The sequence below is a fragment of the Ceratotherium simum genome, chromosome 33, assembly GCF_057802395.1.
Source record: "Ceratotherium simum simum isolate JZ-2026a chromosome 33, ASM5780239v1, whole genome shotgun sequence".
NCBI lineage: Eukaryota > Metazoa > Chordata > Mammalia > Perissodactyla > Rhinocerotidae > Ceratotherium > Ceratotherium simum.
The window spans coordinates 6,216,504-6,232,254 of record NC_141932.1 but is presented as its reverse complement, the minus strand read 5'-3'; the positions used below and the strand labels follow the sequence as shown (position 1 = coordinate 6,232,254).

At 41.6% G+C, this 15,751-nt stretch overlaps 1 pseudogene across 1 annotated transcript; it reads right to left on the bottom strand.

Annotated features, from left to right (window-relative positions):
- Nucleotides 1–2,198: 2,198 nt before the first annotated feature.
- On the bottom strand, nucleotides 2,199–15,398 carry LOC106800107 (leukocyte immunoglobulin-like receptor subfamily A member 6; annotated as a pseudogene). Its single transcript, XR_015549633.1, has 5 exons — nucleotides 15,386–15,398; nucleotides 11,188–11,470; nucleotides 3,420–3,720; nucleotides 2,525–3,127; nucleotides 2,199–2,400 (listed from the first exon to the last, which is right to left on the bottom strand). The product of XR_015549633.1 is annotated as a leukocyte immunoglobulin-like receptor subfamily A member 6 (transcript).
- Between the last annotated feature and the right edge of the window lie 353 nt (nucleotides 15,399–15,751).

Sequence of the window (15,751 nt, the reverse complement as noted above, 5' to 3'; positions counted from 1 at the left end):
ATGGTTTGTTAAGCGGTGCATAGGTCCGAGTCCAGGATCTGAACCTGCAAACCCTGGGCTGTCGAAGCGGAGTGTGCAAACTGAACCACGACACCACTGGACTGACTCCGGTGTTTTATATTTTTAAATCAACTAAGAAGCCATACAATTATGAACTTTCACTCAACCAATCACGTATCCTTGAAGCATAAAAAACATAAATTGATATGTAATGGGGGATTTGAACATTTATGAGAAAAATATATACTATCTGATAGACGAGGCTGGCAAAAAATTTACATGAGAGTTAATCAATTAAATGTTCAATGTGCTGTGTGCACGTGGTGAAGTTTTTGGTTGTGTATTTAGTATGCATAATTTTATAGAAATATTTTTGTGACATATATTACAACAAAGTGGGAATGCTCATTATTTAAATCACATATTGAAGAGAAAATATTGATTTCTTACTAGACAACAAAGTATCTATGTCTCTCCAAACTGTTATCCTACATACCATGTTTTCTGATTAGAGTACAATTAAATGAGCATCAACAATAAGAAAACATTAAGAAAAAAACCTAATACTTTGGAAACAAATAAAATCCCCTATACTTATGGTTATAGAATCACACAAAATTGAATTTACAAAATATTAATGAAGAATGATCAACTAAACTGCAACATATCAAAGCTTGTAGGATATAAAGAAAAAGAGCAAGAGAGGAAAAAAGAGAGAACATAAATTACTGATATCAAGAATAAGAGGGGCGTCGCTACCAATCCTACAGACATTAAAAGGATAATAAAGAAATACTATGAACAAGTTTATGCCAAGAAATTTTACAACTTTGATGAGAATGCCAAAGGTGGCTCAGCTGAGAAATACAAGTGTTCAGAAATCTCTTTCCTAGTGAGTCTACATCTGAGTATGTCATGAAACCACCCACTAGACTTCTATCCTTGCACCTTCATGGCTAAGGCGCTATGATTTCTCTCCACAGGGACTGTCATATCCTCCCTCCAGGATCATGGCTTTCACTCACTCTCTTTAAATTAATTCTGTTGACACTTGCCAATTTGTTCCTTCTAAAATATCATGCACATAATGCCACTTTTCTGATATACATATTTTAATGGATTCCGATTTGAGACAGAATAAAATCCAAGCTCCTTGTCATTGCTTAACCACCTTTGCCAAGTTTGACTCCAGTCTACCTCTCTCAACTCCACCTCACTCAGCACACGTCAGGCTCATGGGTGGTTTGAACTCACAAAGCTCATTCCCACGTTGGATTCATGCCATTCAGGGTTCCATCTCGCAGGAATATCCTTAGACTAATCTCAGGACCGGCGTTCTTTGTCATTATCTCACACCTGAAATGTCACCCTCAGTAGAGTTTTGCCTACCACTTACTCTAAATTACCCACTTAAGCTTTCTCTATCACATGACTCTATCTCAAGGTGTATGAATTATTGAATCTTAATGAATTTTCATTCATTTACTCCTCATACTTTTTCACTTCCCTTCACGCACATCTGAAATATGATCCTCATGAAGACAGACTCTTTTTCCTTGTTAACTGTCAGATATTCAGCTAATAGAGTATTAACAGATGGACAGTACATATTTAAAGCATTCCCTTAAGTCCTTCCAATCGTCTATCATCCCCATCCTCACAGATCCTGATGGAGGGAGGATAAGCACGTCTCCTGGGCATGGGGTCAGGGCCCCTGTGACCCCTTTATCCCTATTAGAAAAGGCCTCAGTCCCAGAACATGGGAGCCTAAATGCCCCTTCTGATTCTCATACTGACCACAGTCTCAAATGCTGATGGAGAATTTGGGGATTAGAAGGGGAAGCTGACTAACTCAAGGTCACAGATCCGGGAGGTGGCAGAGTCGACACTCACAAGGAGCCCTCTGGTTCCCAGAGATCCATAGATTAAATTAAGAGACATCCTTGCTCACCTTTTGTGGTGTTTGTTTTTTTGGGCGATGGGCAAGTAATTGTAGGAATTCCTAAGAAAAAGGATAGCGAATGATGGGCCAGTGTCCTTCCTCCTCCACTGAAGTAGGACCGTTCCTGATGGAAGGTTGCTCCTCTGTCCACCACTCACTCTGTATCTGTTAAGGACTTGTTGGGGAAGAGGGAGAATCCCCTTCCACCCTTTCGCTTCAAGTTCTTATGACTGGGCCCAAATAATTAAAAGACAGGTTAGCAGGAGAAAATAATACCAAGTTTAATAACATGTATACATCGGAGAAACCAGGGAAACTGGAGGAAGTGGAAAAAGTAGAACAAACAAAGCCCAAAATCAGTAGAAGAAGCGAAATAATAAAAATCAGAGCAGAAATAAATGAAATAGAGCCAAAAAAAAAAAAGAAAGAATAAATTAATAAAAGCAAGAGCTGGTTCTCTGAAAAAGATAAACAAAATTGAAAAACCTTTAGATAGACTCTCCAAAAAAAAAGACCCAGGCCTGGCTGTGGGGTGGAGTCCCTCCCAGACTAGGGCTTCCCCTCACCCTCCTTAAATCTCACCAATGCAGAGCATGGCCGTGAGGATGAGGGTCATGGTGTCTCTTTCCTCTAGCCCCAGTTATGCAGATGGAGGAGACCATGGAGCCTGGCAGGACAGACAGACGCACAGGGTGTTGTCACTCAGAGATTTGTCCTCCCCCTCGTGTGATTGTCTCGTCAGCAGCCCTACAGAGCACAAAAAATGGGTAACCCTGAAAATCTATTTTAACCAGTTTTTACATAAAAAATAAAAAATTATAGAACAATTCTAACTATACATCCAAATGTAAAAATTCTAAATAGGCTTATACAAGTCAGAAAGTGTGAATTAATAATAGACATCATTAAGTGGGGTTAATATCCAAATGTTTGATACTAAGAAGTCTTTTAAATGTTTCTCACTATGGTTAAAATTAAAGAGAAAATTCAGGAGATACACAAAAAATGTCCCAGCCTCCCTGGGACACAAGCCTCTCCTTGAGTATCTGAAGGGGCATCACATCCTCTGAGACACTCTCAGAACTGCTGTCGGTGGTTGTGCTCCCTCTAAGAAAAGAGGTTTCAGTGAATCATCAGTTGTTGATATGGGTCCTGTTGGTGGGGGGCTGGGATCCACAAGGTGTCCTGGAATGATACAGGAACGGAATGAGGGGCTGGGGCCAGCCCTGGAGTCCCTACCTCACTCTAATTCTTCTCCTGCATCTGTCCTGTGCCACCCCCAAGAGCTCCTTTCTGCCAACCTGGCAGCTTTTAGACCCCAGGTGAAAGGGAAAGGGATGAGCAGTGGTAGGAGGGCCTCTGAGGGGCAGATACCCTCAGTCACAGACCTGTCACACCCATCCCAGCCCAGACATCTCTCGAGGACAGGGCCCCCAAATAGATCATAGGGAGAGGCTACAGGGCTGAGGAAACTCACCTGAGACCAGGAGCTCCAGGGGGTCACTGGGATGTAACCACAGGGTGGGATACTTCCTGGAACAGCCATAGCATCTGAACGTCCACCTGTGATTGGGAATCATGGGGCCCACAGGGAAAAGGGCCTGGAACTACCCTTTGGGGAATCTCTGTGAGTCCAGGGTTCAGGGGGGATTATGTTCTCCTTCCTGTCAGAATGAACCTGTCAAATCCCAGCCATGAGTCACACTGGAGGGTCACGTTCCCTCCTGAGGTCACCACAGGGCTTGGCAGGGCTAAGAGGGAGGGTTTGCCATAGAATCCTAGGAGAGGAGGGGGCAGCGTGTTAAATGGGGCTCACACCTCCCTCATGTTCCCCAGGGCTTGGCTGTGAGAGGGAGACACCCCTGAGCGCAGACCCCCTGCCTGAGGGCAGAGCCTGAGGCTGGGACCCTTGAGTGTCCTCTCACCTGTCACCACCAGCTCCAAGGGGTCACTGTGCTCTGACCAGCCAATGGGGCTGAGATAGTCTGTCTCCTGACAGACCCAGGCCTGGCTGTGGGGTGGAGTCCCTCCCAGACTAGGGCTTCCCCTCACCCTCCTTAAATCTCACCAATGCAGAGCATGGCCGTGAGGATGAGGGTCATGGTGTCTCTTTCCTCTAGCCCCAGTTATGCAGATGGAGGAGACCATGGAGCCTGGCAGGACAGACAGACGCACAGGGTGTGGTCACTCAGAGACTGGTCCTCCCCCTCGTGTGATTGTCTCGTCAGCAGCCCTACAGGAAAGGGAGCTGCTTTTCTGAAGAACCTGGCTCTTTTTTCCAGCACAGAGCAGCAAATAGACCCAGAGACAACTCTTCCAGGTTGTGTGCGACCCAGGGCACACACTTCCCTCTCAGAGCCTCCCCCATGGGGTCTCCTTCATCCTCAGCCCATCCATCAGCACATCCCTGTGGGGTCCTCACCATGGACAGTGGTCATCCTGGCCCTGGAGATGCTTCAGGGAAGATGCAAGTTCCTGCTGCCCTGCAGAGCTCAGATCAGCAGAGACACATGCTCAACATCTAACTGTATGGATCAGGTCGAGGTCATTGTGGCAGTGAGCACAAAGGAGAAATACAGTGAAATAAGGGAAGGAGACATCACTCCTCCCCTGGCCCCAGAGTGTGGGCTTTCTTTCTATCTCAGCCCCCTTCATGGACTTCTCTTTTTTCTTGCAACAGCGGCCACCCACATTTCTCTGTGAAGAAACCTCTGAGTCGTTCTTGCCTCCTCGGTGCCCCTGGCCCCCCCATGCAGAGCTATCTTCCTCATCCTGGAGTCCTGTCCTCAGCTTCAGGGGACAATGAATGGGTTAGTGCTGTGATTTTGGGACATAGCTGGTTCTTATTTAAATATTCCTCCATCCTCCACTGCCCATGTGACCTTGAGCATTAACGTCCAATCTGAGCCTCAGTTTCCTCGTCTGCAGCATGTTCTCAGGAACCCCACTCAGAGTGGTTGTGGGGTCCGTGGTGCCCAGGATATTGGAGGGATCAATCATTGTTAGTTTCCAGACCCGATTAAGACATGTGGGGTTTGAGGCATGAGAGCATCAAAGTGTTGGACTCCACAGTTAGGGTGGAGGATTGGTGTGCCCAGTCAAGTGCCCCCATCTGCTCCTAATTCTGGGAAATGCTACTTATATTTTTGAGACATGTATCTACAGTCAACTGCATAAAAAGAGAAACAAAAATTTCCAAAATTGAGATGGAATCACAAGAGATAAAAGAAGACAAGGCTGATTGGCCACGGGTGCTTGGGACCATCAAGCTGTAATTAGAGTGGACATTTCCACCTCTCTGTAGGCAGGAGAGGGACCCCAGCTCCTCACAGGCAGGGAAGGGAGCAGGGCTCAAGGTGAAAGTTGGAAGCTGTGTTTCCCCTCCCCCATGTTTGAAGACAGGCACAGGGATATCTCCGTCTGCTGTCCCAGGACCATGGTCAACACTGAGCCACCCCATGCCGCCGTGTGGTAGTGAAACAGATTAACTCAAGTGTAGTCCTACAAGATCGTCTGCCAATGTGTGAGTGTGGGGCTCATGGTGGAGCCATCCCTCCCGGGCACATCCCTAGTCAGATGCTAAGTAGGGAGAGAGGATGTCATGGGACAGGGCAGCTGCAATCCACCTTTTCACCCTGACAGTCAGGAGATTCCTGGGGGAAATTCTTTATGGAAAATCAAGTGTGGGAAGGCAGCATCCAAGAGGAATGGACATCAAAGTGTCGTCCTAATAGTGGTAAATAGTGTTACAAATGACTATCTGCAGAATCATAAATGGGAGCTACTATATCGAAGGAAATAAAATACTAGGGATATGTGACACTCATTTTTATTTAACCACATTTAAACATCTGAAAAAATAAAGGAGTAAATTGAATTCTTGAAACAACAACAGAGGTTATATTATAGAATATAGAATTTTAGAAATGAATTAGGCAAATGCTTAGAGGCAAAAAATAAGACTTTCATTTAACACACTCAAAATATTCTTTCCATCAAAGAAGATGCAGCTGAAGATCAAATTATGAAACTAAAATACAGTATTGAGGTAATTTTGTAAGTTGCATCACAGAGAGACTTGAATGAGAAAATTAAGACACATGGTGAATAGAAGAGAATAATGCATGTTGCGAGTTTCAGGAGGAAAGCAGTGAGAACCATGTCTGCAGCAGTCCTAGAGGCAAATGGCGGGCATTTTACAGAGACGTAGAAGGAACATGTGAGTGCTGGGTGCATGGATATATCAGTAAAATCTGAGTCTTGACATTTCATGGTAAAGTGAAGAAAATTGACAGGAGCTGATGTACAAAACAGAAAAATAATGCCAGAAGATACAAGAACAGTACATTCAAGAAATTAATGGTGAGCGAAGACTTCTATACTCACCCAAATTGTTATTAAAGGGGGAAGGTGAAAGGGTCGGTAGGTGAGAAATCTGTAACCATGAGGAGACCTGGGGCACATCCTACCTGCTTGGACTCATGTCTCAGTCCCACCACATGTGTTTCCCACCACAACAGGCATCATCTTCATGAGGGATAAGGAAGGCGTTTGGGACAGATCCTTAATCATCAGATGTATTTTCTCCTCCTCCCAGTTGGATCACATCCTTTACTTAAAATAAGGTTATATTTTCAAGTATCTTAATGAAAATAGAGAGTGAAAATAAGGCATTTCCAGACACACAAAGTCTTAGACATTTTACTATTGACACACTCACTAAAAGTAATAAAAATATGTACTTAGGTCAAAAGAACAATGGATGAAAAATAGAGAAGGTGAGAGGCATAAATGAGAAAAAGATGGCAAAACAAATAAACATTGGAAAACCATATTTGTATATACATACATTTGTATTTAAGAAAGATGAATCAAAATATCTGGAGTGTGTGTGTTTGTGTGAGAGAGAGATTTTGAAAGAAAGTCAGTATTAAGAATTCAGCTAATTTGCAATGTCCTTGTCTTATCTAAAGGAAAGAGTGAATAAAAAATTGTTCACATGAGAACATGATGTAATCCGTGAAGAAACAGAAGTATAATGATGTACGCCTGAAATTTATACAATGTTATAAACCAATGTTACTGCAATAAACAAAAATTTTAAAAAAAACTTCAAAAAAATTGTTCAAAATTATAAATGTAAATACCAATATTAACAATGGGGATAACTATCTAAAATTAGAAACACAATATATTACCTTAAAACTGGCTGATGTAGTTATATAAAAAAATAAATCCAGATAGCGCTGAAAATGGTCTGTAAATTCACAACAAAAGTAAGAGATTGCAGGATATCTTAGTCCATAACAACCCATGCTTATATAAAATGAGAGTAATACTTTTAAATTATTCATTTATTACCAAACATTAAAAGATTAATTGACTGACTCAAGGATTAGCACAAAGTATGCCCCTCAAAAAAAACAGATATGTATAACGACAAAATCTCATCTAAAATGAAATCATTAAAGAGTATTTTAAATCGATAAAGGATATGCTATTATTATTTAATAAAATTAGTTGATAGCTATATAAATATTCAACAAAATTGAACATAAAAGTATTTATATAAGGAAAAATTATTTTATCTTTTTAATAACGTATTCACTTTGAAGATATAGCACTCATAAACAATATTCACCTAATCACTGTCCATGAAATACATAAAGCATAAATAAATACATAATTGGAGATCAGAACAAATATATCTATAAGATTATAAGATTTGTAATAGCTTAGAGTATATATATAAAGTAATTTTTATAAGAGTAAATGACACACAAATACTTGGTCTAATGTGTATAAATATTATAAAGCTTGACACTTTATGTTATACAAATATGCATAAAATAATTTGTGATATATATGTGTAAAAAAATAAGGAAGTAAATAAATAAATAATGTGGTGTTATGTGTATAGCAACAAGGAGGGAATGCACATATTTATGGCCCATGCTGAACCTAAAATGTTATGCGTTTGTTAGAAAAAAATAGAAATATCTCTAATTCTTTCCAGATTGCTGGTGTATACATTGTGTTCCCTGGGAAAGCTGCAGTTTAATTAGCAATCAACAATAAAAAGATATTAAGAAAAATTCTAATTATTGAATAAAATAAGCAAAATACTAAAACATAATATTTGTTTAAATTTATGCAATACTAAGAAAGAGGGATGATGAAATTATACCACATCAAAACTTGGAGAATGTCAGAATAAAAGAAAGTAGGCATACAGAGAGATGCCAGCAGGAGGGTAGAGTAAGAGATCCTCCCATCATGCCCCCACAGAACAATGATTCTGACAATCAACTGGAAGGTAGATAAGCCCCATCTGTGACATAACCCCCAAGTCACTATTGATGACCTCCATCTCAAATCAGATTCACGAGACACAAGGGGTTCAGAAACTCACATGAATCCATTTCAAATTCATCATTATATATCCTTTGATATTGGGGAAAGTGTTTAGAGATCCGATTTCTCACCTATGAAGTGGCTGATTGTCTGATTAGACTCAGGTGAGGCTGAGCAGGTGAATGGTCATTCTATTCTGAGGGAACCTCAATGCCAACATGTGAAGTATTTGCTATAACAGATCAAGAGCAACTTTGGTTGATATTCAGCATCTAGTGAAGACTATGCCTTTCTCCATCCTACTTCAACTCCATCTCTCTCAATTATATGGAAAATAAGCATAGGTGTTAGATAGAAAGGTGTTATTTACCGATAACAAGTGACCTTATGAGTCAACAAAAGAAAGTCAATGAGAACATTGCCAGTGTTCCAGAAGACCCTCCATCTTGAACAAAACCTTCCAACATCTCCATATAGTTTACCACCATAATGGATTATTTGGGAACCTTTTCCTTCCATTATTTATAGGGTTAAAAGTAATTATGCCTCCATAAATAATAAATCTTTCTTTTCCTGAAATAGGTATATAATGGAATAACTTTACAACATGCTTCTTAAAATTTCCCTTAATTTTTCACTATCGTGTTTGAAAGCAATCTCTTTTATAGTTTTAGTTTGTCCTTTTTCTGAAATAAAATGTTCCATTACATGTGTACAACTCAAATATTCATTAATTGTGATATTGATCTATGTTTTTTGTCTAAAATGCACAACATCCGTGTCAACACATTCTCATGCAAGTATCATCGTGCATACACACACATTCTCCTCTAAGGTATATATTTATGGGCCAGAGCTATGTGTCTTTTCCTTTGAACTAGTAATTGTTATTTATTCCTCAAATTGACTGAAGCAATTTGTACACCTACCAATAATATATGGAGAGTCTAGGCACTCAGTATCTTCTCCCACGATTGATTTTGCCATTGTTTTCTACTTCCCTCTCACGTGGATGTGCTAGGGTTTGGTCATCATAGTTTTATTGAAACTGTGGCATGACATTGAGGTGGAAATGACCATGACCTTTAAATAGAAGGAAACATACGTGTACATGGGGCCATCAGTGAGGTGTGCTGCAGCTGGATTAACTCACTTGCACAAGATGGTTCTATTTATTTCTTTCCAACTCTGCCTTCAGTGTATCCACACTGGCACCTTGAAGTTGACAATGAAAGGAGTATTTACATCAAAGATATAGGCAATTTCACAAATCTGGGCTACGTAAGAAATGATTTTTACAGAGCCAGTTTACCAGCACACCACCTGACTTGCACTTTAAACACTGGATTGCTCAAATTGGTGAATTTTGGGAGAAACTATGCCAAGTATCACCTGATGAAGAAACCAAGACTTGATGACTCCTGAGAGGGTTTTGGGGAATGATTTCGGATTTATCTGTTCCAATCTGGACCCTATTTTCACCCATTTATTCAGTTATTTAAAACAGGTTCTGTGTTCTGAATTGAAGAGATGCACACATCAAGGGATGTGGTAAATAAAAATAGAGAAAATAGTATTACATGAAACTCTGCCAAAGCATGAAAGTGAGTATAGATGTGGACCCAAGCATGCCATGTGGAGGTAGCCTTGTGTCATAGGGGTGAGGAAAGAAGGGGTCCATTCAAGGACGATCAATAGTGTTACGGAGGGAAATTACCACAGTCTCATTAAGGAAAATCCTCTGCAGGAACAGCCCTGACATTGTTCTTCACTTGAACCATGTTGACCTTCTCTGTATTCTCAGCAGACAGTTCCCCGCAAGTTACGCCCCAGATTTTCTTTCAGACCCTCTTGGTAACATCAGATTTGTTTCCAAGGTTCTACCTCCCTAACTGATGGGCTTGCTCTCTCTTGTGTTTATCTCTTGGCTGCACCTTTGTGTCCTTCTCTGACTGTGCCAAGCCTGAAACAGCAGCAGCCCGAGAACCACCATGAACAAGGCAGACATTCCCATCTTGATGAGATTCTCCACTGTGTAATCTTGTATTTTTTAGATAGAGATTGAGGACAAAGAGATCATAGTGGTCAAGGTAGACTGAAATCACCCCAGGGTCCCTGCATGTCTGTCCAGGGCACCTCCCTTCTGTTGACAGGATTTGACCCTCGGTACCCAGCCCCATACTGAGAATTTCTCCTTACTCATTCGTTTGGGTGTCTGACTTTTTTGAGATGGTCTGAGGGCGTCAGCTACTCCTGAGAGCCAAAAACAGAGACTGTGGATGAGGAGACTTAGGGATGCTTAGGTAATCTCTTCTCTGATCTCCAAGGAGTCTCCAAAACTAGTTAATGCCAATTCCTCAATTCCTTGAGCATCTCCAGGGTCTCATCTTCTGACTAATTAGGAGACAAAGATGAACAGTTGGGGCTTCATTTTGTCCTGAGAATCAGGAACATGAAGGAGTGAAAGGCTGGGTCTGCCTTTCAGTTCCTCCACCTCAGCCTACTGCTTTCTGTCTCTGACTCAGGATTATGTATCTCCATGACACATTCCTGTCTTCTATTTACCAATCCATTATTTTTAAAAACACACAAGGGAATATCTAAAACACACCAGGCAATCATTCCAGAAGCAGTGAATACCACAATCAACATAATCTCCATTTTTACTCATTCGGCTTGTGGTCCAGATAGGGTTATTGATAAGAAGAAAAACGAGATGTGCCATACAATTCTGAGGGAGAAGGAGGGAGCTGTGTTAAAGGGGGAACCACCAGCCAACATTGCCCAGGTGTGGACTGTGAGGGCTGAGGTTCCCTGAGTCCACACTCTGCCCCCTTCTGCCTGTGAGGAGGAGCCCACAGTGGGAGAGGACATGATGCTCCCCCCCTTACCTGTCACCACCAGGAGTAGGGCATCACTGTGCTCTGACCAGCTGTTCCAGCTGTGATATGCACACTGATATTTCCCCATGTAGTGTGAGCTCTTGGACTTGATGGAGAAATTGGCCTTGTCACTAGAGACCTGTGGGGCCTCCGCATCCCAGGGTAGAAGGACTCCCTTTATACAGATGGTAGACATCAGCCTGCTGAGATCCCTGATACCAGATGGTCACAGGGCTCCCTGTGGTGACCATGGAGCCTGGGTCATCCAAGATGGAGGGTTTAGGGGAGGCACCTGCAAAGGAATCAGACCTGAAGTGTCAGGGGAGACCTTCTCCCCATCAGCTTCCCCAGCTGTCACTCAAGGTCCCTCACAGACTGGTCGCCATCAGCCCAGACCCTCTTTGCTCCCCCCAGGTGCCAAGAGGGTTCATTGGGCTGAAGCAGGAGATCTGGGGGAGGACTCATCTGCCTATTCCTGGTCTCATGGGCCCCAACACAGTCTTGGAAGAGTATGTAGATATAATACATATCGCAACTACAACGTAAAGGGGTGGGTATAAAGAGACCTATATATTTGCAAGGTTTCTACATGTCTAATTTGATTGTGTAAACTTAGGTGTGTATATGAATATATCTAGTACAGCCACATTGACAGCATTCAAAGAGGTATAATTAAAACAGCAATAGAGAAATTACAATGGAATATTATAAATATTTTTTAAAGCCAAGAAATGTGATGAAATGGTAAATAGAAGAACAAACAGTAGAGGGGACAAACAGAAAAAATATAAAGTAAAATAGGGGCTGGCCCAGTGGCATAGTGGTTAAGTTTGTGTGCTCTGCTTCGGCGGCCCGGGGTTCACAGGTTCAGATCCTGTGCGTGAGACCTATGCACTGCTCATCAAACCATGCTGTGGCAAGTGTCCCACATATAAAAAAGTAGAGGAAGATGGGCACGGATGTTAGCCCAGGGCCAATCTTCCTCAGCAAAAAGACAAGGATTTGTGACGGATTTTAGCTCAGGGGTGGTCTTCCTTATCAAAATAAGTAAGTAAATAAATAAATAAATAAGTAAAAAGTGAAATAATAAACCTAAAAAAAATCTGTTAATAATTATATTACATATAAATGGTCTAAACAGAGAAATAAAAAGATAGAGATTATATGATTGTTTTAAGAAAAAACAACCACAAATAAGACCCTACCATATGCAGTCCAGAAAAATTCCCTTCTAATATAATGATGTACATAGGTTAAAAGTAAAAGAATAAACAATGTGGGTGACCCTTGGAAACATTTTGCAGAGTGAAATAAACCAGACACTAAAGGTCGTATATTCTGTGATTCCACTTACATGAACCACCTAGAATAACCAAAGCCCTAGAGACAGGAAGTAGAAGAGAGATCACCAGGGGTTGGTGGCAAGGGGACATGGGGAGTTATTGTTGAAAGGTAAAGAGCTTCTGTTTGGGATAATGAAAATGCTCTGTAAATGGACATTAGTGATGATCACCCAACATGGTAAGTGTATTTAATGCCACTGAGTTGTACACTTTAATATTGGTTAAAATTTTAAAGTTTATGTTATGCATATTTTACCATATAAACAAAGTAGAAAGATTATAAATTCACTACAAACACTAATCAAAAGAAAATTTAAGTGGCTGTATTAGTTTCCAAGTGCTGCTGTCACAAATTACCACAATCTTAGTGACTTAAAACAACACAGATGGGCCGGCCCTGTGGCTTAGTGGTTAACTGCGCGCTCCGCTGCTGGCAGTCCGGGTTTGGACCCTGGGCGCGCACCGAAGCACTGCTTCTCCAGCCATGCTGAGGCCGCGTCCCACATACAGCAACTAGAAGGATGTGCAGCTATGACATACAACTATCTACTGGAGCTTTGGGGGAAAAATAAATAAATAAAAAATGTAAAAAAACCCCACAGATTTATTTCCTTACAATTCTGGGGGTCAGAAGTATAAAATCAGGCTCACTGATACAAGGGCAAGGAATAGGGACATATTCATCTACTTCATCTCAATCCAGAGCCAGAAGTCTGAAGTGCAACTAATTTCTATACATTGATTGTGTATCCATCCAGTGATAGTGGAAAATTCCTTTTTAAATTGAGTAATGCATTTCTTGTTATTTTTAAATTTCTATGCACACAACTCTTTAATCTGAGTAATAGAGTATTATTCTTACCCATTTCGGTGCCTATCACTTTGCTTTGTTTTATTTAGTTGGTTGGTTCCTCCAGGGCAGTGCTGATGGGGCATACTTGCAGGGAAAATACGTGGATCATTCCCATCATGGTGGAAAGACTTCAAGTTCACAGCATTAGAAATGATGTCTAGTGTTGATTTTTAAACATGACTTTACAACTAGTAGGGAATTCCTTTTTATTTCTGGTGAGATTTTGCTTTCATAATGAATTGTTGGTGCATTTTATCAAAAGCTTTCTCTGCATCTGTCAAATGATCATTTTATTTTTACTTATTCTGCTAATGCGTTGGATTGTATTGATTGGTTTTTTAAATTTTAAGCTACGCTATTCTTCCAAGAAAAAGCAGTGTGGTCATGATGTAATGATTTTTTCATTTATCACTGAATCTTGTGAATATTTTGTTTAGTGATTTACATCTAATTTCATGAGAGAGATCTTCCCATTTTGTAATTTCCTTGTCAGGCTTTGGTGTTAATGTTTTTGTAGCTTGATTTGGGGTGTATTTCTTCTTTTTCTATTTTCAGGAAAATTGTGTAAATTTGGGGGAGTGTGTTTCACAAGTGCATAAGAGTTTTGAGGAAATCACCAGTGAAGCCCTCTGAACTGATACATTTACATATTGCAAAATGATTACCACCATAGCATTAGCTAACACTCCATCCCTCATGTAGCTGCCTTTTCTTTTTTGTGGCGGGAACATTTAAGATCCACTCTCCTAGCAACCCTGGGCCGCGGAAGTGGAGCACGAGCACTTAACCACTGTGCCACCAGGCCAGCCCTCTATTACTATCTTTTTAAAGTCCAAAGGATTTGTAGTGCTGTCTGCAATTTCATCCCTTATATTAGAAATGTGTGCCTTCTCTATTTTTTTCTTGGTCATTGTGACTAGGTTTTGTAAGTTTGACTATGTTTTCAAGAATGAACTTTTTTGGCTTTATTTATTTTTCTGTTTTTTGTTCGTCTTCATCAGTAGCTGGTCTTTTTGTTTCCCTCCTTCTACCTTCATTTAGATTAATTTGCTATTCTTTTTCTTAATTCATAATACCTTAGATCATTTATTTTTTAGGCTTTTCCTTTTCTAATATATTCTTTCATGGTTCTTAATTTTCCCATTTCATAGGTTTGATTGTGTAATATTTACATTATGATCCCATGTATTTATTTTAATTTTTTTTATTGCAGGAGGTCTGAGGGAGGACTCACCTGCCTGCACCTGGTTCCACAGGCTCTGACAAAACCCTGGAAGAGAGCTCCCTGTGTGTGCCCCCCCGCCACAGACACATAGAAGCTCCAGGCCTGGTCTGGGCCCCTGAGCACTGGGGTGAGGTCTGGGGCTGAGCACACTCTCCCTTCCCCAATAAGTTCTGCCCCACCTGACCTCCTGAGCTCTGGAGTCTCTCAGGGACCAAGACTAGGAGGGGAGGGAGCTCTATCTCTCCTCTTTTCGCCAAAATTCGCTGAGGCAGAGAAGGGCAGTGAGGATAGGTGTCCTGGCACTGCCTCCCATGGTCCCCAGTGGTGCTGACGACTGATAAAAACACAGAGCCTGGCAGGAAGGAAGCAGGGAGGGTGACAAGGTCTCAGCTACATGTGACACGTCATGGGTTCCTCTTCTGTGGCCTCAGAGGAAGGGGAACAGCCCCTGCCAGGGCCTCACTATGCTCTCCCTGAAGGATGATTCTGAAGAGACAGCAGGTCTGGGGATCTTCCAGACCAGATCTGAGACTCACCAGACCCCACACGCTCTGCCTCCACCTCATGCCAAATCCAAATCCAGAGAGTGGTACTTGTTCTAGAACATGAGTCTTGGAGAGGGCAGGGGAGGACCAGCTCAATTTCTGTTCCAACTCTGACCCTGCCTCTTATAGAGGCTTTGTGACCTTGGGCAACTCACTTGCCTTTGCTGAGCTTCTGTACATGCCAATTTAATTCCTTTCTTGCAGCAGTTGGGCTGTCAGTCAATATTTATTGATCACTTACCTTGTCCAGTCATGGTGCCAGGAGCTGGAGAGTCATTGGTGAAGCTGACGGATTCTTTCCCGGGACTCACGGGGCTCAGATGAATGAAGACAGACATTACAAATACTTAGGTGGCAAACAATTCAGTTATAGTCTTTCTTTTTTTGCAGAAAATTTGCTCTAAGCTAACATCTGTTGCCAATCTTCCCCCTTTTTTCTTCTTTCTCCCACCCCCAAAGCCCCAGTACATAATTGTGTAGAGCTGTAAGTTCTTCTGGTTCTTCTATGTGAGCCACTGCCACAGAATGGCTACTGATAGACGAGTGGTGTGGTTCCATGCCCGGGACCCAAACCCAGGCGGCCGAGGCAGAGCTTGTCAAACTTGAA